The sequence below is a fragment of the Schistocerca gregaria genome, chromosome 5 (assembly GCF_023897955.1).
Source record: "Schistocerca gregaria isolate iqSchGreg1 chromosome 5, iqSchGreg1.2, whole genome shotgun sequence".
Taxonomy (NCBI): domain Eukaryota; kingdom Metazoa; phylum Arthropoda; class Insecta; order Orthoptera; family Acrididae; genus Schistocerca; species Schistocerca gregaria.
Window position 1 is genome coordinate 431005673 of NC_064924.1, and position 21694 is coordinate 431027366.

The 21694-nt window shown below is 41.7% G+C and overlaps 1 pseudogene; it reads right to left on the bottom strand.

The window, feature by feature from the left end:
- Positions 1-16574: 16574 nt before the first annotated feature.
- Positions 16575-16692, bottom strand: LOC126274408 (5S ribosomal RNA; annotated as a pseudogene).
- Between the last annotated feature and the right edge of the window lie 5002 nt (positions 16693-21694).

Below are 21694 nucleotides of genomic sequence, written 5' to 3' on the forward strand. Positions count from 1 at the left end.
CCCCCCCCCCCCCCTCCAAAGGGGGCGGTCTGGCAGCAGCTTAGACGCCGCTCATCAGCCTACAGAATTGGTAAAACATAAGAAGAAAGTAATAAACAATAAAAATAGGCGATGAAACGGCGGAAAATGTGTAAAGTTAAAACATAAAAAAAGGGGTTGGCGATGCTACTAAAATAAACAGCTAGCAAACAGGTAAAATAGTAGAGAAACAATGAAAAAAAACATGGCGACAGTCTGGTGTCTGTTCGGAAGAGAGATAAAAAGCACTCCCAGCGACGGTATGAATTCCATTCGGAACACTTCGGGAAAGGTGCACAACACTTAACACTCACGGGAAACACTGCACTAAAAATTCGGCACGAAGATGACACACCACAGCCAAGGGCAGATGGGGGTAGGGGGGGGGGCGGGGACCTGGACTTATGAGGGGAGAAAAATAGGGGGGAGTAGAGGAAAAACGAAGTGATGGTGGAGGGGGACCAAGGGAGTGAGAAGACTCAGAAGGGGGCAGGACAGATGTAAAAGGGCTTGGGGAAGAGAGAGATGGTAGGTGGGGAAGAAACAGGATGGAAGGGGGTAGAAAGAGCCTGGGAAAAGGACAGAGGGAAGGAGGGGGAGGTGAGGATCAGAATTGATAGGAGGCATAAATGGAGGGATGAGGGCACCATCTGGGAGGGGGAGTCGACGGAAGCCACCTCGGAAAAGGAGATGAAGGGTATAGAAGTGGAGAGTAGGGGAGACACAACAGTGATGGCGCGGTAGAGGGCGTGGGTTGGAGAGGAGAGGAGCAGCCAGGGGATGAGTGGGGTTAAGGCGGCGGGCGGTCTGCAGTATGCGTATATGTTCGAGGAATAGGAGCAGATGGGGGAAATGAAGCAGGTCGTAAAGGATCCGTGTGGGGGACAGGAGGCATGTACGGAAGGCGAGGCAGAGTGCATGCCGCTCGAGGATCTGGACGGACTTATAGAATTTGGTGAGGGGGGGAATGGTACCGTCTGCGTAATTTATAGATAACATAAATTGCAGTCCCTCACCACGTTCCTCTGTCTATACGATTTGTGATAAAATTTTCACTAGTAGATTAGACTGATTCACGAGAAACTTTTGTATATAAAGTTTATAAATATAATAATGATGAGTGTGTAGTAAATATATTGCTCTATGTTCATTATTTTGTTTGGAGAAACATGAGATGGTCAGCTACACAATGGGTCGTATCTGGCAGAAAAATTAGTATAGTAAACAGCCGCCACACCTCTATAGAAGAGAAAAGTTTGATAAGAATCTCAGAATATTCACATATCAGGATCGTTCAGTATGTAACGCAACACTCTTTTTTCTCGGTCAGCTGAAAAAATACAAAATTTGTTGTAGCATATGGTGAAATATTCCCGCGTCAGCCTCTATAATTCCATGAAGTTCTGATAGGTTGCGGCGCTACACGCGATCTTGTCGCCTGAAACGGAATTGCGGCACACAGATTTCATTGAGTTTCTTTTGGCGGAAAACCAAGGCATTGTGGGTATTCATAGACTCTTGCAGGACGTCAGCGAAGACCAGGCAGTGAACAAAAGCACGGGGAGTCATTGGGCAAGGCGTCTATCTTCATCGCAACATAGTCGTGCAAACCTGTCCGATCTCCCAGGTAGCGGCCGGCTGCACACAACTATGACTCCTGCAATATTGGAACCTGCAGGCACTCTCGAGGGAATTGATCGACAGATGACAATCACACACCTCGCTGCTGAATTAGACGTCTGCGTTGCAAGTGCTGACACACTCGTCCACCAGTTGGGGCACTCAAATGGCTAACAGGAGACCAATGGCAAATGGCAAAGAGAAGGAGGCACTCCGCGAGAAGCAGTACGCGGATGATTTGTAGGTTTCTAATGCAGCAAGACGTTGGCTCCGATGTCGAGCAGTTGTACCGTGCGGGCATACAAACCTTCCCGTAAGGTACTGCAAGGCCGCCGCATTGAATGGAGATTATGTTGAAAAATAGGGTTTTACAGCCAAAAGTTATGGGGTATTGAAATCTTGAATAAAACCAACCAAAAATATGTTTCAATACTTTCTGAACACCCCTCATATTAGAAATAAAATCGACGACAGAGTTTTTCTGTCTGTATGTGAAAGATAATCACATGAAGTCTTGTACCAATTTTGGTACGGTTTCCACTAACACATCAGCTGATTCACGACGGAGGTTTGTGTGTGTAATTTAGTATAGTGACACGTTGAAAAGTCTAAGGATTTAGTGCGCACGAAAGATTGGTATATCATAGTTTTGAATTGTGTGGCGTCACTTTAGCACAACAATAAGATGTAGCTCATAACTCATTGTTTGGGAAGAACACCTTGGTGATATAGAGGTTATTATATTACAGGAAATGCTTTTCCCTTCCCATTCTCAGAGATCAGACACAAACCCATTCATTGGTCAGGTTATAGAACAAACCTTAACCACGAATACATAGACTGAATTATTCTTTATACCCATGAACTCTATGAAAAGTGATAACGATTTGACGTGGCCCAAAAGTTTTCAAAGTCGCCCAGCAAAGGATAGCCTAACCTATAGGGTATTACGGTGACAGTGCCTTTGTTCCCTAATAAACCATTGCACCAACCAACTGATAAGTTTATTTTCACAAGCAGCTTCAAGCGGACATGGTACGAAGCATACACATCTCCCAACTGGAAGTAGGTTGGTTTTATTCAGGATCCAGTACAGCTTATTATTCCGCACTCTTTTTTCTACCAAAGCCTATTTTTCAACATAATCTGCGTTCCATTTTACGGTCTTACACCATCTTATTGGGAGGGACCATATGGACGCGTGGTACCAGTCAACTAGTCGACTTTAGAGTCAACGTCTTGCTGCATCACTGACTTCCACGATCACTCTCGTAACGAGCAAGCAATCTCACACAGATGAACCTTCGTTGCACTTTATGGTCTTCTGTTAGGCGGCGAGGATTCTAATGGGCACACACTTTTGAGCACCCCAACTGGTGGAAGAGTGTGTTAGCACTTGCAACGCAGACGTCAAGTTCAGCAGCGAGGTGTTCGGTTCTGATCCGTCGATCACCTCGAATGAAAGTGTCTGCACGTGTCGACATTGCAAAAGTCACATGTGTGTGCGACCGGCCGATCGAGGGAAAGCGGACAGGTTTGAGTGACATGGTTGGGATGATCACAGAAGTCTCGCCCAACGACTCACCATGCTTTGGTGCACTGCCTGGTCTCTATATACATTCTGCAGGCGCCTATGAACGTCTGCGATGGTTTGTCCCCAAAATAAGCTCAATTACGGCTCTCTACTTGGAATCCACCTCCATTACATCCACAATTTTGACTAGTACGTATAGCGTCGCCATCTATTGGAACTTCCTGAAACTATGGAAGCTTAAGAGGAAATATCCCGCTATGTCCCACAACAAACTACGATTTTTTTTCCAACCGAAAGTGGCGGAGGAAAATGTGTTTCATTAGTTATTGACCTTTTTTTGTATTGTGCTGCTCTAATGATTCTTCAGTCAGTAACTTTGACGACCAATCAATTTTGTATATTAGGTGCGACAATTAAGCCCGATATCATTAAATTTTGAGAACGTTTGTCATGCAGAATAATGGTTTTTCTTAGTACTTTAAAATGAAGAAAACAGTCTCGACCGCAAGAAACCTATATTTTTGTGGTTACAAATTTCAGTCATTTATTGACCATCTTCAGACCTCATACCATGTTCGTAAGTGGTGGCTGTAAACGGAGAATGTGCTACGAGCTCCACGAACTACTCAATTGCAGAAGGCTTCCAGCATGGGAAGTAACTCTCATTCTACCAAAGGCCATGTCAGAGAGGGTGAAGGAGTGGACAGGGGTTCAGAGTACTCTCTTGTCCTTGGGGTGGGAAACTGCCCCCTAAAGGAGAAATAATCAGCAATGATGGTTCAAATGGCTATGAGCACTGTGGGACTCAACATCTGAGGTCATCAGTCCCCTAAAACTTAGAACTACTTAAACCTAACTAACCTAAGGACATCACACACATCCATACCCGAGGCAGGATTCGAACCTGTAGCGCCTAGAACCGCACGGCCACTCCGGCCGGCAGTCAGCAATGATCATCGGCCTGAGAATACAAAAGGACACATAACAATTATCCACAGTACATGTGGCTTGTAATTAGAAAAAGAAGTGTCATTATGATCTCTCCATTGGCAGAAGGTTCCGGAGTAGTCCTCCATTTGGATCTCCGGGAGGAGACTGCCAAGACCGAGGTTACCATGAGAAAAATCTAGAATAACCAGCAAAAGGATAACGATCTACGATTCGGGGCTTGGAATGTCAGAAGATTTAACGTGGTAGGGAAGCTAGAAGGGAAATGCGAAGGCTAAATCTAGATGGTGAAATGGAAAGAAGATAAGGATTTTGGTCAGTTGAATATAAGATAATATCAACAGTAGTAGAAAATGATATAACGGGAGTAGGATTCGTTATGAATAGGAAGGCAGGGCAGAGAGCCTGTTACTGAGAACAGCTCAGTGATATGGTTGTTCTTATCAGAATCGACAGCAAACCAACAACGACAACGACAGTTCAAGTATACATGCCGACGTCGCAAGCAGAAGATGAGATAGAGAAAGTATATGAGGATATTGAAAGGGTAATACAGTACGTAAACGGAGATGAAAATCTAATAGTCATAGGGGACTGGAATTCAGTTGTAGGGAAGGGAGCAGAAAAAATACATACAGGAGGGTGTGGGCTTGTGGCAAGGGATGATAGAGGATAAAGACTAATTGAGTTCTCCAATAAATTTCAGCTATTGATAGCGAATACGTTCTACAAGAACCACAAAAGGAGGAAGAATACTTGGAAAATCTCGAGTGAATCGCGATGATTTCTGTTAGATTACATCATGGTCAGACATAGATTCTGAAACCAGATACTGGGTTGTAAGATGTATCCAGGAGCAGATACAGACTCAGACCACACTACAGTAGTGATGAAGAGTGAGCTGAAGTTTAAGAGATTAGTCAGGAAGAATAAGTACGATAAAAAGTGGGATATAGAACTAGCAAGGAATGACGAGATACGCTTGAACTTCTCGAAGGCTATAGGTACAACAATAAGGAATAGCTCACTAGGCAGTACAATTGAAGAGGAATATACATTTCTAAAAAGGACAATCACAGAAGCGGGAAAAAGCAAATATAAGTACACAGAAAGTAATAGCAAAGAAACCATGGATAAGAGAAGAAACACTTCAGTTCATCTATTAAAGGCGGAAGTACAAAAACGTTCAAGGAAATTCAGGAAACAGAAATACAAGTCACTGAAGAATGAAATAAATAGGAATTTCAGGGAAGCTAAGACGATATGGCTGCGGGAAAAATATGAAGAAATCGAAGAAGAAATGATTGTCGGAAGGACTGACTCAGCATATAGGAAATTCAAAAGAACATTCAATGAAATGAAAAGCAAGGGTGGTAACATTAATAATTCTACTGTTAACTGCTGAGGAGAGAGCGGATAAGTGGAAAGAGTACACTGAAGGCCTCTATGATGGGAAAGAGTTGTCTGATGGGATAGAAGAAGAAATAGGAGCCGATTTAGAAGAGATGGTGGTCCAATGTTAGGGCAGTGGGGAAACATAACATTCCACGAGAATTTCTAAAATCATGTGGGGAAGTGGCAACAAAACTACTATTCACGTTTGTGTGTAGGTAGTATGAGTCTCGTCACATAGCACCTGACTTTCGGAAAAATATCATCCACACAATTCCAAAGAATGCAAGAGCTGACAAGTGCGAGAATCATCGTACAATTAGATTAACAGTTCATGCATTCAGGATCTTCCAACCAATCTGTCTGGCATCCGATCTGCCTTGCCAGCGATTACCTTTATGTTGGCGTTGCACATTATATCGCTTTACAAGAATACTCCTACATTTTTTATGGATGTGGCAGCTTCCAGTGAGTGTTCTGCAATCGTATAGTCATAGAATAATGTGTCTTTCCACCTACTTACACGTAGCACTTTACGTTTGTTAATGCTGAGGTCAATTGGCACTCCATGAACCAAGCGTCGACCATCTTTAAGTCTGCGTTTCGCTAGAATGTTCTGCCCTTACGACTTCTGCGTATAAAACAGCACAATATGCAAGAAGCCTCGTAGAACTCCCATCATAATCCACTAGGTCGTTTACACGTTTTTCGAAAAAAAAGTCCTTTACCTTTCCCTTGCGGTGCACTCAAAATTACATTTACGTCTGAAGATGTCTATCAGTTAAGAATGACATGCTGTGTTTTGGTTGCTATTAATTCACACAGTTAAGCTGAAAACCCACAGTCTTTAGCTGAGCGTTAGGTGACAGCGCGGAACTGTTTCGAACAACTTCTGAAGGTCAAGGAACACATCGACCTTGACGCCGGTAATTATTGCTCTCTGAGTCTCGTGGAAACAGAGGGAGCTTGGTTTCACAAGAGGGTTGTTTTGAGAATCCATGTTGATCCTTATAAAGAGCTTCATCTCTTGTTTAACAATTCTGAAACACACTTACGTCAGAGATACAACCCGACAGAATTGTGCAAGGAAATGAAATGATCGTATGGTATTTATAGGTCGGTACATCCCCTTCGGAGTGCGGCCGTGAATTGCAAGTCTTTTTACTTGACGCCACTTTGGCGACTTGCCTGTGAATGATGATGAAAATGAAGACGAAGGACACGCAACACCCACTCCTGTGCCGGGAATCCAACCCGGGCCCCCTTGCATCCTTGCATGGTAGGCGGTAACACTACTGCTGCGATTTTTTTTTTTTTTTGTAGTAGCGGACGTCACATAACATCCGTTCAAGTTGGTTGTTGATCCTTTCACTCAGTTTCTTTATTACAGAGGCCAATCAGCTCTCTGACCGAACACGCTGAGCTATCGTGCCGGCTTGCTACGAAGGCGGACAAGTAATGTGTATCTGTTCACCGACACTTCTCGAAAACTGGAATGATCCCCGATCTTTTTTTCCTGTCACCAGCAACGCTTCGCTTCTCTAGTGAGCTTCGGTACACTGCTGCCAGAGCAGGGACAAGTTCATTCGCATACTCTGAGTATTGGCATCCCATCAGAACCAGTGGCCGGTCGGTAAACACGCTAATCAACCTTAAGAAGGTGAAAGTGCAAATCATGATAAATGTGTGAATCGTGGGCTGTTGTGAGTTCGCTAGCAAGAGGAGGAACGATATTACCTGGACATGTTCATGTCATGGCCTTTGACGGTCTTCGTGCTGTCTTTCGTATCACCGCTTCCAGTGAGTACTGATAGCGATTCAGAGATGCTGTGTGTGGCTGTAAGAGGCGGAACTGACGTGTTACGCGGGCCAAGCTTGCTGTACGGATACAGGCGGACCGGGCGGCCAGTAAATACTTTTTTTCGCTGTATGAAGTGTTCAGCATCTCGTTTTGTAGGCGCTTCAGTCGGTGTCCTACATCTACATCTTCATCCATACTCCGCAGGCCACCTGACGGTGTGTGGCGGAGGGTACCCTGAGTACCTCTATCGGTTCTCCCTTCTATTCCAGTCTCGTATTGTTCGTGGAAAGAAGGATTGTCGGTATGCTTCTGTGTGGGCTCTAATCTCTATGATTTTATCCTCATGGTCTCTTCGCGAGATATACGTAGGAGGGAGCAATACACTGCCTGACTCTTCGGTGAAGGTATGTTCTCGAAACTTTAATAAAAGCCCGTACCGAGCTACTGAGCGTCTCTCCTGCAGAGTCTTCCACTGGAGTTTATCTATCATCTCCGTAACGCTTTCGCGATTACTAAATGATCCTGTAACGAAGCGCGCTGCTCTCCGTTGGATCTTCTCTATCTCTTCTATCAACCCTATCTGGTGCGGACCCCACACTGCTGAGCAGTATTCAAGCAGTGGGCGAACAAGCGTGCTGTAACCTGTTTCCTTTGTTGTCGGATTGCATTTCCTTAGGATTCTACCAATGAATCCCAGTCTGGCATCTGCTTTACCGACGATCAACTTTATACGATCATTCCATTTTAAATCACTCCTAATGCGTACTCCCAGATAATTTATGGAATTAACTGCTTCCAGTTGCTGACCTGCTATTTTGTAGCTAAATGATAAGGGACCTATCTTTCTATGTATTCTACATTGAGATTCAATTGCCATTCCGTGCACCATGCGTCAATTCGCTGCAGATCCTCCTGCATTTCAGTACAATTTTCCATTGTTGCAACCTCTCGATACACCACAGCATCATCTGTAAAAAGCCTCAGTGAACTTCCGATGTCATCCACCAGGTCATTTATGTATATTGTGAATAGCAACGGTCCTATGACACTCCCCTGCGGCACACCGGAAATCACTCTTACTTCGGAAGACTTCTCTCCATTGAGAATGTGAAACGTCCCCTTAGAACAATTATACAAAACTGTGCTTAAACTGACACACAATATTTTTAGCGCAACGCAATCTGACTTTCAATAATCCCTACAAAAGAATGGCCCTGACTAACATTAACCTATACCTTTCACAAATCACTTACCTCACAAAAAATCTTCGTTACTCGAACTACTGCAATACAGCGAGCACCACTACTGCCAGCTAAATAAAAGAGTCTAACTACGGAAGGCACTAACTACTGATAGGTATAGTTAGCAAATGAAAGATTTTAATAGAGAACAAACAGTGTATTTACCTTAATAGTCAAAATATATATGATAGTTCATGACATCCAGTCTTACAACTTACAAAACTCCGCCATCTCTCTCCTCACGTCCACCACTGCTGGCGGCTCACCTCCAACTGCGCAACGCTACGCGCTGTTAGCATCCAGCTGCCGCTGCCCAACACTACAATGGCAGACAACAATGCAAACTAAACATAGACTGCGCACGGCACAGCCAGTGATATTTATACAGAGCGCTACGTGGCGGCGGTGTTACAAAAAAAAAAAAAAAAAAAAAAAAAAAAAAAAAAAAAAAAAAAAAAAAAAAAAGAACAGCTTACTTACAAATGACATGCTGCGTTTTGTTATCTAGGAACTCCTCAATCCAATCATACAATTGATCTGATAGTCCGTATGCTCTTACTTTGTTCATTAAACGACTGTGGGGAACTGTGTCAAACGCCTTGCGGAAGTCAAGAAACACGGCATCTACCTGTGAACCCGTGTCTAAGGCCCTCTGAGTCTCGTGGACGAATAGCGCGAGCTGGGTTTCACACGACCGTCTTTTTCGAAACCCATGCTGATTCCTACAGAGTTGATTTCTAGTCTCCAGAAAAGACATTATACTCGAACATAATACGTGTTCCAAAATTCTACAACTGATCGACGTTAGAGATATAGGTCTATAGTTCAGCACATCTGTTCGACGTCCCTTCTTGAAAACGGGGATGACCTGTGCCCTTTTCCAATCCTTTGGAACGCTTCGCTCTTCTAGAGACCTACGGTACACCGCTGCAAGAAGGGGGGCAAGTTCCTTCGCGTACTCTGTGTAAAATCGAACTGGTATCCCATCAGGACCAGCGGCCTTTCCTCTTTTGAGCGATTTTAATTGTTTCTCTATCCCTCTGTCGTCTATTTCGATATCTACCATTTTGTCAACTGTGCGACAATCTAGAGAAGGAAGCACAGTGCAGTCTTCCTCTGTGAAACAGCTTTGGAAGAAGACATTTAGTATTTCGGCCTTTAGTGTGTCATCCTCTGTTTCAGTACCATTTTGGTCACAGAGTGTCTGGACATTTTGTTTTGATGCACCTACCGCTTTGACATAGGACCAAAATTTCTTAGGATCTTCTGCCAAGGCAGTACGTAGAACTTTACTTTCGAATTCATTGAAAGCCTCTCGCATTGCCCTCCTCACACTACATTTCGCTTCGCGTAATTTTTGATTGTCTGCTAGGCTTTGGCTATGTTTATTTTGCTGTGAAGTTCCCTTTGCTTCCGCAGCAGTTTCCTGACTCGGTTGTTGTACCACGGTGGCTCTTTCCCATCTCTTACGATCTTGCTTGGCACATACTCATCTAACGCATATTGTACGATGGTTTTGAACTTTGTCCACTGGTCCTCAACACTATCTGTACTTGAGACAAAACTTTTGTGTTGAGCTTTCAGGTACTCTGTAATCTGCTTTTTGTCACTTTTGCTAAACAGAAAAATCTTCCTACATTTTTTAATATTTCTATTTACGGCTGAAATCATCGATGCAGTAACCGCTTTATGATCGCTGATTCCCTGTTCTGCATTAACTGATTCAAATAGTTCGGGTCTGTTTGTCACCAGAAGGTCTAATATGTTATCGCCACGAGTCGGTTCTCTGTTTAACTGCTCAAGGTAGTTTTCAGATAAAGCACTTAAAAATATTTCACTGGATTCTTTGTCCCTGCCACCCGTTATGAACGTTTGAGTCTCCCAGTCTATATCCGGCAAATTAAAATCTCCACCCAGAACTATAACATGGTGGGGAAATCTACTCGAAATATTTTCCAAATTATTCTTCAGATGCTGAGCCACAACAGCTGCTGAGCCCGGGGGCCTATAGAGACATCCAATTACCATGTCTGAGCCTGCTTAGAACTACGGTTATCCCAAGCATCAGCAGTAAACCATGTCAGTATCTTCCGTAAAATTTTCCGGAGATAAAATAGTCCCCCAATCGGATCTCCGGGTGGGGACTGCAAAAGATATAGACAACGTGAAGGAAATGAATCCCAATTTTAACATAGCCACTTGGAATGTGAGAACACTGCTTCAGTGTAGCAAGCTAGAAAATGTAAAACTTGAAATGGAGCGACTGGAAATCGATATCCTGGGCATATCGGAGATGAGATGGCCCCAACCAGGTGATTTCTGGTCTGGAGAATACAGAGTCATTCACACCGGAACTGACCAAGATAGACCGGGAATGGGAGGAGTTGGAATAATTTTGAGGAAAAACTATGGCTCACGTGTCAAGGGATATGTGCAATATAGCTCTCGAATAATACTAGTCAAACTTGAAACTAAACCAAAGGACACTGTGATAATACAAATATACATGCCAACATCCAAAGAAGAAGATGCAGTCATTGACGAAATATACGAAGAAATAAGTGATGCGATGAGAAATGTTAAGGGAGATGAAAACCTGATTGCCATGGGGGACTGGAACGCGATTGTGGGTGAAGACCCAGAGGAAGGAATTGTTGGCAAATATGGACTTGGAAGAAGAAATGAAAGAGGTGATCGACTGATCGAGTTCTGCTCAAAGCACCAATTAGTTGTTGCAAACACTCTTTTCCAACACCACAAACGAAGAAGATATACATGGAAGGCCCCTGGAGACCTGAGGAGACAACAGATTGACTACATTCTAGTGAAAGCACGTTTTAGGAACCAGATAAAAGGTTGCCGGAGCTATCCATCTGCAGACATAGGCAGTGATCATAACCTGGTCATGATGAAAAGTTCACTGAGATTCAAACGTTTGAAGAAGAAGCCAGTAAAACTTAAATGGGAACTAGAAAAACTGAAAACTGAGGGACTGGCAAAGCACTATGCTCATGAAACAGACAACCTAATTAAAAATTTTCAACATGGTGGAGTAAATGAAGACTGGAATCAGATTAAATCTGGTATATACAAAGCAGCAGAAAAGATAGTTGGAAGAACTGAACCCAAAAACAAGAGGAAATGGATTACAGCAGATATTATTGAGCTTATAGAAAACAGAAGATTATACAAAAATGCAACTGAGGAACAAGGAAAAGCTGAATACAGAAGACTAAGGAATTTAGTTAATAGAGAAGCTAGGAAAGCAAAAGAAAATTTTCTTGGAGAAATGTGCAGGAAAGTAGAAGAAAATATGCAAAACGGAAGAACTGATTTAGCCTACAGAACAGCAAATCAATTTTTTTTAACAAACGTAAAATAGTACTCTCAGGCACAATGAAAATAGAGATGGGAAAATGCTGTTTGGTGAAGACGTGCTGAAGAGATGGAAAGAATACATAGAGGAGTTGTATGCTGGAACACCTCTTTCGGAGGAAGTAATAGGAAGAGAAGAGGAAGTAGACGAAGATGACAAGGGAGATGACATTCTGCAAGAAGAATTTGACAGAGCTCTAAAAGAACTACAGGACAACAAAGCAACGGGTATTGATGACATCCCTGCAGAACTAATAAAGAATGCTGGTGACGGCATGAAAATGATGCTGCTTAAACTTATTAGGTCCATCTATAACACAGGAGAGATACAGACTTCCAGAAATGTATCATTGTTCCTATACCAAAGAAGGCAGCAGCTACAAAATGTGAACAGCACCGAACTCTTAGCCTAATATCACATGCATCAAAAATTCTCATAAAAATAGTTCTGAAGAGAGTTGAAGAGAAGGTGGAGGATATGCTGAGTGAAGATCAGTTTGGTTTCAGAAGGGGATTGGGAACAAGAGAGGCGATTCTGGCACTAAGACTCATTATCGAAAAGCAATTACAGAAAAATAAACCAACTTATATTGTCTTTATAGACATGGAAAAGGCATTTGATAACGTTATCTGGCAAGAGATGTTCAGAGTGCTGAGGAAAATTGGAATAAAGTACAAAGACATCCGCGTGATACTCAGTTTCTATAAGAATGAGGTGGCAGTGATTAGGAACTGTCACCAGGAACAACAAGCAAATATTAGAAAAGGGGTAAGACAAGGATGTGCTCTCTCTCCTCTTATATTCAATGCTTACATCCAGGAAGCTATAGACCAAGTTCCAGAAACTACTGAGGTGGGGATCAAAATTAATGGGCAGAAGATAGACATGGTACGTTATGCAGATGATATTGCTATAGTCACGGAGACAGAAGAAGATCTAGAGGAAGTCCTCAGAACAACGGAAAAAATTCTATACAATCAGTATGGAATGAGAATAAACAAGAAAAAGACTAAAGTGATGGTATGCAGTACAGGAGCAGAATATGAACCTCCGAGAATTAGAATTGGAAGAGAGGAGCTGGAAGTGATACAGGAATTTACTTACCTGGGAAGCAAAATCACAAGGGATGGTAGAAGCCGGAAAGAAATTGCGACCAGAATACAAAAGGCCAAAATTGCATTTAATCGGAGAAGGAACTTACTCACCAGCAACAACATCAGTCTGAAAATAAGGAAACGCATCATGAAAGGTTTCGTTTGGAGTGTGGCCCTATATGGATGTGAAACTTGGACAGTTGGAAGAGCAGAGAGAAGACGGCTAGAGGCCCTGGAGATGTGGTGCTATAGAAGGATGATGAACATCAGCTGGACAGACAAAGTAACAAATGAAGAGGTGCTTAGAAGAGTACAGGAAACCAGATCTCTGTGGAGGCACGTCCAAACAAGAAGAGACAAACTTGTAGGGCATATCCTACGACACAACAATATCATTGGAACAATAGCAGAAGGAGTTATTGAGGGAAGGAATCGGCGGGGGCGACCAAGGATATCATACATGCAACAGATCATGAATGACGTTGGATGTAACACATATGTGGAAATGAAGAGGAAAGCAGACAGAAGAGAGGAATGGCGCTCTGCTGCAAACCAACCTCAGGGTTGAACACTAAAAGAAGAAGAAGAGCCTGCTTTAACCGTGACCTTCACCCAAATCATTTCACAATTCGAATCTCCGTCAATTTCCTTCTTATCGCTATAAACACGCCTCCCCCTTCACTGTCCAGCCTGACTCTGCGGTATACATTCCAATCTGAGTTTAGGATTTCATTACTGTTTACATGTGGTTTCAGCCAACTTTCTGTCCCTAGTACTGTATGGGCGTTGTGACCGTTTATAAATGAGAGCAGTTTTGGGACTTTTCTATAGACGCTCCTGCAGTTTACTATTAGCACATTAATATTGTTATTCCCTGTTGCATTTTGCCTACTCCTGCCTTGCCGCGTCTCAGGAGGCGTCTTGTCGGGCCTAGGGAGGGATTTCTCTAACCTAAAAAAAACCATGTGCACTCCACACGTACTCCGCTACCCTCGTAGCCGCTTCCAGCGTGTAGTGCACGCCTGACCTATTCAGGGGGGCCCTACATTTCTCCACCCGATACCGGATGTCGAGAAATTTGCACCCCAGCTCTCCGCAGAATCGTCTGAGCCTCTGGTTTAAGCCTTCCACTCGGCTCCAAACCAGAGGACCGCGATCGGTTCTGGGAACGATACTACAAATAGTTAGCTCTGATTCCACCCCGCGAGCGAGGCTTTCCGCCTTCACCAACTCCTCCAACCGCCTGTACGAACTGAGGATGACCTCTGAACCCAGACGGCAGGAGTCATTGGTGCCGACATGAGCAACAATTTGCAATCGGGTGCACCCAGTGCTCTCTATCGCCGCCGGTAGGGCCTCCTCCACATATCGGATGAGACCCCCCGGCAAGCAGACAGAGTGAACACTGGCCTTATTCCCCGACCTTTCAGCTATTTCCCTAAGGGGCTCCATCACCCACCTAACGTTGGAGCTCCCAATAACTAATAAACCCCTGGTTCTGCTCAAACTCGCTGGCAGAATTTGGAGGTTCAAAATGGCTCTGAGCACTATGGGACTCAACTGCTGTGGTCATAAGTCCCCTAGAACTTAGAACTACTTAAACCTAACTAACCTAAGGACATCACACACATCCATGCTCGAAGCAGGATTCGAGCCTGTGACCGTAGCGGTCGCGCGTTTCCAGACTGTAGCGCCCAGAACCGCCGGCGAATTTGGAGGCTCAACACTTTATAGCCAATGCCGTGTTTATCGTAGATGATACTGTTACGGTGTCCGTACGTCACTATATCGGGATCAGTGCTACGGAGTTGTTCATGCATGACGGATCACAATCAGCAACGTCACCTACACAGTTTTCTCCGTGTAATGTCGCCGTAATACGAGAGATACAATTGTAATAGGACGACTATCTATTTTCAATTGATAGAAAATAGATGTATGTTTCAAAGTGTTACTATTCTTTAAGTATTTCTAAGTTCTAGGGGACTGATGACCACAGATGTTAAGTCCCATAGTGCTCAGAGCCATTTGAACAGCATAATCAGTGGCCAGTGTGACGTACCAAGTACTGTAAACGGTGAAATACGAAAATTACAGATCCATAGTAAGTGATTGATATTTTTTACCAGTATGATTCTACGTTTCTGAATTTTGATTATTTTACATGCAAACCTTGGAAATGAAATGTGTTATAGATATGTTAAGAGAGGCAGGAACTGAGGAGCAACAACTGAACGCCAAACTCTCACCTGAAATGGCAAAGCTGGCCGCCCGGAAATGCAGCTACAATCACCTACAAAAACTAACTGTTGTTGCAAGTACTAAAAACACCGTTGTGTTGCGGATGATAAACGGTTCCATAGATTTATCACATAAGACTGCCGGCATTGAAGCTGTGCTCTTGGTACTATAACGGTCATATTTAAATTGGCCATTACAAATAGAAGCTAAAGATGAGTCACTGATGAGGATTCCCTTATATGAGATCCTACAGGCGAATTTGTAATCCTAGCTATGATTTTGAGGAACCATCAACTGTCAGAAAATAACGGATGCAGTAGCATCACGAGAAAACTCGACAAAGTTACCATAAGATCGTTTTTTTTTTCAATTAGTAATAGGATCTTGTAACAAACAGTTTTAAATAAGACCCACTTTATTGGGAAATAGTTTTTTCTTACCTTCACGGGAAAGACAAGTTAATATAAACGATAATACAAACAAAAAAGAGGAAGCGTAGAGAGATAAATCAACCCATAACGGGAATTCCTTTTGAGAGAGAAAACGAAAGCGCTGTAATAAAGATTAAAGAAACCTTGAGAAAGCGAGGAAAATAGAACCGAATATTTCATACGGTATTTTCGATTGGTGGAATGTGACCGTGTGTTAAACAGTGGAATCTCTGATTGAAGCATTGTTAGATTTTTGTACTTTTCCTGTGTGTTTAGGAAGAAAAGAATAAGATTTACCTGAAGTTTTTAAGTGATGTATTACATGAAATCAAATATTTCATTCCAAACAAAGTATTATCATAATTGACGAGTATTTTACCATCAGAAAAGTGCGAGATTACATGTGATCGTTTGACGATTTATTATATAGCCTGGATTGCTTAAATGGTACCGTGGAACGTCAGCAAAATATTCACGTAAATCAAAGGCTCAACATAAAGCTTGCCGATTTGTATACTGAACATTGCTTTGGAATATTGGTGTACAGAAATTACCAATTAAACATCAAACGGTCCTTTCTGGTACGAGATTTTGTAGCTGATATCTCTAATTAGTCATGGGCTTGGCGTATAGGGGCAAGTTGGTAGTTCCACCAGCGATATGGTAGTCTTAACACCCATCTAACAGGCCATTAAGGTCCAAAGGTACTGACCGGCGGCCGTGTCATTCTCAGACCACAGGCGTCACTGCATGCGGATATGGAGGGGCATGTGGTCAGCACACCGCTCTCACGGCCATACGTCAGTGTCCGAGACTGGAGCCGCTACTTCTCAACCAAGTATCTCTGTTTGCCTCACAAGGGCTGAGCGCGACCCGCTTGCCAACAGCGCTTGGCAGACCGGATGGTCACCCATCCAAGTGCTAGCCCAGCCCGACTGTGGATAACTTCGGTGTTCTGATGGGAACCGGTGTTGCCACTGCGGCAAGGCCGTTGGCGATGTGGCAGTTGTAGTATACATTTAACAGAGGCGGTTGTGTAGATCGTTCGAACCGAGCGGTCTAGTTGCCCGACGAAACTCTGTAGTAGTTCCGAATGGAATGTCACGTGTGCTTCCTGAAAGTAGAAGGTACTTAAGACTGGAGAGTATGGTAGATGTTACAGTATTTCCTGGTCCCATCGATCTAACAAATTACTCAGAGCCTCCGTTCTATGCATCTGTACATTGTCATTTGAAATAATAGGTCGGTTCTAAGGAATCTGTCGACTCTTCTCCCTCGAACGAACAGCAATACAGTGAACTGACGGTCTGCCATTGTGGAACGGTATACGTTCGGACAGAACTTTCACAGTCGTACGCAGGAATCGTCATAATTTTCATGTTTCTGGATTTCTAGAGGACTTTAGATCTGCTTGGTGACCCATAATGATATCATTCGTGCAAATGACTTTTCACATTATAACATCACAGCTTCCTCACCAAATTATGAAATCCCAGCTTCCTCAACCAAATTATAACATTTCAGCTCCTCAACACCAAATTAAAACGTTGCATTAGAGAGGTGTCTGCTTCGTGCAAAAGGTCTTGAGTTCATATTGACGACAAGTAATTCTTCATTACAGACGTTTATTTACAAACAGAACTGACAGACTTCACAGACTCAACAACTGACTCTCCGAGCTAACCGCACTGCATATCCGAACTGAACTGGCAACTCCTAGGTGTATTAATATCTTTCCAAACAATGAGAGTCTTTAACAATGTTTTGTTTACAATACGATAGCAATTCACGACCCAAAACTAAATTAGACATTACAGAATTTTAGTACAGATTAAAGTAAGTAAAAGGATCAGTACATATAAATTCTTACAAGCATAATTTCCAAATAGATTTTATAACATTTTTCTACCAGCTTCTGGATAACCTTCACCAGACTTGCACCGACGTTTCCAGAAATATCTTGACATTTGATTCTGGATATTTCTTGAGTGATTTAGAACAACTATTTATGTGTAAAATGATTTAAATCGTGTTTCAAAACGTAAATAAATCTTTTTAGCAATATTTCTTGATACAAATCGTCTTTCGAAATTAGGTTATGAAACAGTTTTCACAAGTTTTCGTATTTTTGCGATCATAATATAGAACTTCTCCATAGAAAGTTCCAGAAGTGTGCATTAAACGCTCATTCACAGACTTTCTCTTTAGCTGGTGAGCTTTTAAAAGTATCCTGTCCATATTATACGAAATAATTTAGCTCAAAACTGATAATTTATACAATTAATCAGAGCTACAGCAAACAGTGAGTCTTTCTTTTACAAAATGAAATATAATTACAAAATTGAATGAAAATAGGTTACTAACACTAATATATATTTACATTAATTCTATTTTTGTTCTTTCTGTGCAAAATGTCCTAATATTGACACAGTACAATACTTAAACGTCACCAAAGTTTCCCTTTACATTTTGCATATCTGTATCGACATGCCCTAAAAGTCTACAGTATCGAATACTTCAGTATGTCCCAATATGTCCTGTAATGTTACACAACCCCCCCATCAGCACTTCCACGTGAAACACGGAAGGGTTGATGTCCTTACATTACAAAACAGAAAAGTTTTACACATATCTTTGGTGTCTTCTTTCTTGAAGACCGGTGATCTTCTTTCTTGAAGGTCGGTGATCTTCTTCCTTAAAGGTCGGTATACCTCAATGCCACACACTGTATTTTAGTCTCATCTTCACAGTTCGTATGGTTTCCATATACACTGCAGGCTATCACAGGCTGCAATAGCACAGTCCGCTATGAATATACAGCATACAGTGGTCAAACCCAGTTAAACATTAGCAAAAGCATTTAATAGTCGGTGGACCGGTTTTTAAGGACACAGAAATTTGAATTCTCTAAAGTCTAATTACTCAAGAAAATTTACTCTAAATAATTTCTTAAAGCTAAGAGAGGATAGACTGACAGATGGAGAAAATTGATTATACAGGATCACAGAATAAGTGTAAGATGCAATGCCAGAATACGAAAACGAAATATGACAATTGCATAGCTAGGGGACCTAGTGCTCGCCAAACACTTAGCCCACAAAGAATGTATGCTCCCCTGAGGAATCAGATAAATACAACATAACAAAGTATACAGAAATATCCTGGTAAGATTACATATAAAAGTCTATAAACATCTATTATCTAAAATACTTTTTTACATTTTTTTTATACAATTTTAGTTCGGTCACGTTTCGTAGGCCAAAGAGTCTGCCAGAATTTGGGTAGACTAGACGGTAAGCATTCGGATGAGGATTGTCCTGAATCTTGAAAGGTCCAATGTATATGTCAAAAAACTTTTTTAATTCACCACTGATGGCTTTAGACTTCTCTTGTGTTTTAACAAGGACCAAGTCTTCAATTTTAAATTGAGTAGGCTTCAATCTTCTGTCATGTCTACATTTACTCTTATCACCTTGAGATTTCATGGTCTTTCTCACTATTTCCTCTCTCTCTTCAGTACTTAATGGTTTTCAGACTGGAAAATGAATGAAATCACTAATTGGATGTGATGGTTTTTTATTATACTGTATTTCATAAGGCGAAAACCCTGTTGAGGAATGCTGTAGGCTGTTCACAACATCTTCGAATTTCTCAACATAGTCAATCCAACTAGCGTGATCAGTATTGCAGTAGGTTCTAAAGAATCGCCCAATTTCCCTCATGTATCTCTCTGAAGGGTTTCCTGATGGATGATAAGCTGAAATAAGAATGTGACTTATATTTTCATCTTCAACAAAAGCTTTCCATACTCCAGAAGTAAATTGAGTCCCATTGTCTGATAAGATTTTCTGAGGTTTTCCAACCCTGCCAAAATAGTCTCCTCTGATTTTTGAAATAATGCTGTTACTGTTTGCCTTGCGAAGAGGGTATAACTTAATGAATTTTGAAAAAACATCAACCATAACAAAAATGTAGCAATAGCCTCCTCTGGTCTTCGGTAATGGTCCATATAAGTCGACAGCGACTAACTCGTGTTGTTCTTTTGGTAAGATGTTTTGCATCAATCCTCGACAAGTTTGGTTGGATACTTTTACTCTTTGGCACCTGTCACAACCCGTCAAAATTTTTCTAACCCTCCTGGCTGTTGTTAAAGTACACATTTTCTTGGATTTTCTGGATACACTTTTGAATCCCACAATGACCTAAACTTTCATGAATGTACTTGATGAGTACATTGATGTACTGTTCAGGCCAACATAATTTCCATACGTCGCTATCTACACTGTTTCTCTTGAATAGAATCCCCTTGTAGATTTTGTAATAATCTCCCACTTTTTCATGTCCCTTTTTCCCTAAATAACTTTTGACCAGTTTACAGTTCTCATAGCGGTTCTGATTCCGTCGGATGTCATTACAAATGTCTCTGATTTCTTGTTCATTGTCCACCCCTCTTAATTACATAATTTTGAATTATTTTTCACATTCCCCACTGTCATCTTCAAAGTCACCCCTCACAGGTAGTCTAGATAAAGCATCAGCAACTACATTATCGGGTCCTCTAAGATATTTTATTGAGTAATTAAATTGTTGTAACAAGAGTGCCCACCTGGTAATCCTTCCATGATGCAACCTACATTCTTGAATATAAATTAATGCCTTATGGTCTGTGTAGACAACTACCTGGTTTCCCAATAAATAATTTCTGAATTTAGAAAATGCCCAGTAAATTGCCAAAAGCTCTTTCTCGGTAACAGTGTATTGCCTCTCATAATTTTTCAAGGTTCGACTAGCAAAAGCAATAGACCTGTGTTCTATTTTCCCATTTACATTTACTTCTTGGAAAAGGTGAGCACCTAGGCCATAATCACTACTATCTGCCATAATGCAAAAAGGTAATCTTAAATCAGGACGGTACAAAATTTTACTGTTACATAACTGTGTTTTTATTTCTTCAAAAGCAGCTTCACATTCCTGATCCCAAACCCACAATGCGTTTTTCTTCAGCAATCTGTTAAGACTTGGAGCATTTAGAGCTTGGGTACTAATGAACATTCTGTAGTAACCGCACATCCCGAAAAATGACTTTAGTTGTTTCTTGGTTTTTGGAATTGGGAATTTTGCAATTGCCTCAAGTTTTTCAGGATCTGGAAAAATACCTTCCTCAGAAATACTGTGCCCCAGAAACTTCAATTTTTTCATACCAAACTTACATTTAGATAATTTAAGTGACATTCCCCCTTTCCTTAATCTATTGCAAACCTACCTCAAAGTATTAACATGTTCTTCCCAAGTTTCTCCAGTGATAAAAATGTCATCTACATACACAGTTAATTTTGATAAAAGGTCTTTTCCCAAAACAAAGTCAAGTGCTCTAATGAATTCAGCTACTGAGACATTCAGCCCAAATGGTACCACACAATACTGGTGATATCTTCCCCCATTCAAAAAGTCAGTATACTTTCTGGAATCATTTTCTAATTCTACTTGGTGAAATCCTGATGTGAGATCTAAACTGGTCATGTATTTCATTTTTTCAAATTTATGAAGTAATTCGTCTATATTCTCGGGATGATCGGCCTCTCTTTCCAGATACTTATTTAGGTGTCTTGAATCTAGTACAAGCCTGACACTGCCATCACGTTTTGCAACCACTACCAAAGGATTATTGTATTGGCTCTTACTTCTCTCAATGATGCCCCACTCTTCCATCTTTTGAAGTTCCTTTTCTACATCTTTTCTCTTTGCAATGGGTACACTATAAGGTTTTATAAAGAATGGCTCATGTGGTTGTAATCTGAGTTTACATTGATAATTCTTTACTCTGCCAGGTCTATCATCAAAAACATCACAGTAATTCCACAATAATCTTTCTAACTCTACCTTCTGTTCTTGGTTCAAATTATCTGATTCCCGTAATTTTTCTTGAACTATATCCCCATATTCTCCATCATCATAATCCTCAGTAATTTCCTCTACACAATAACCACTGTCTTTAGAA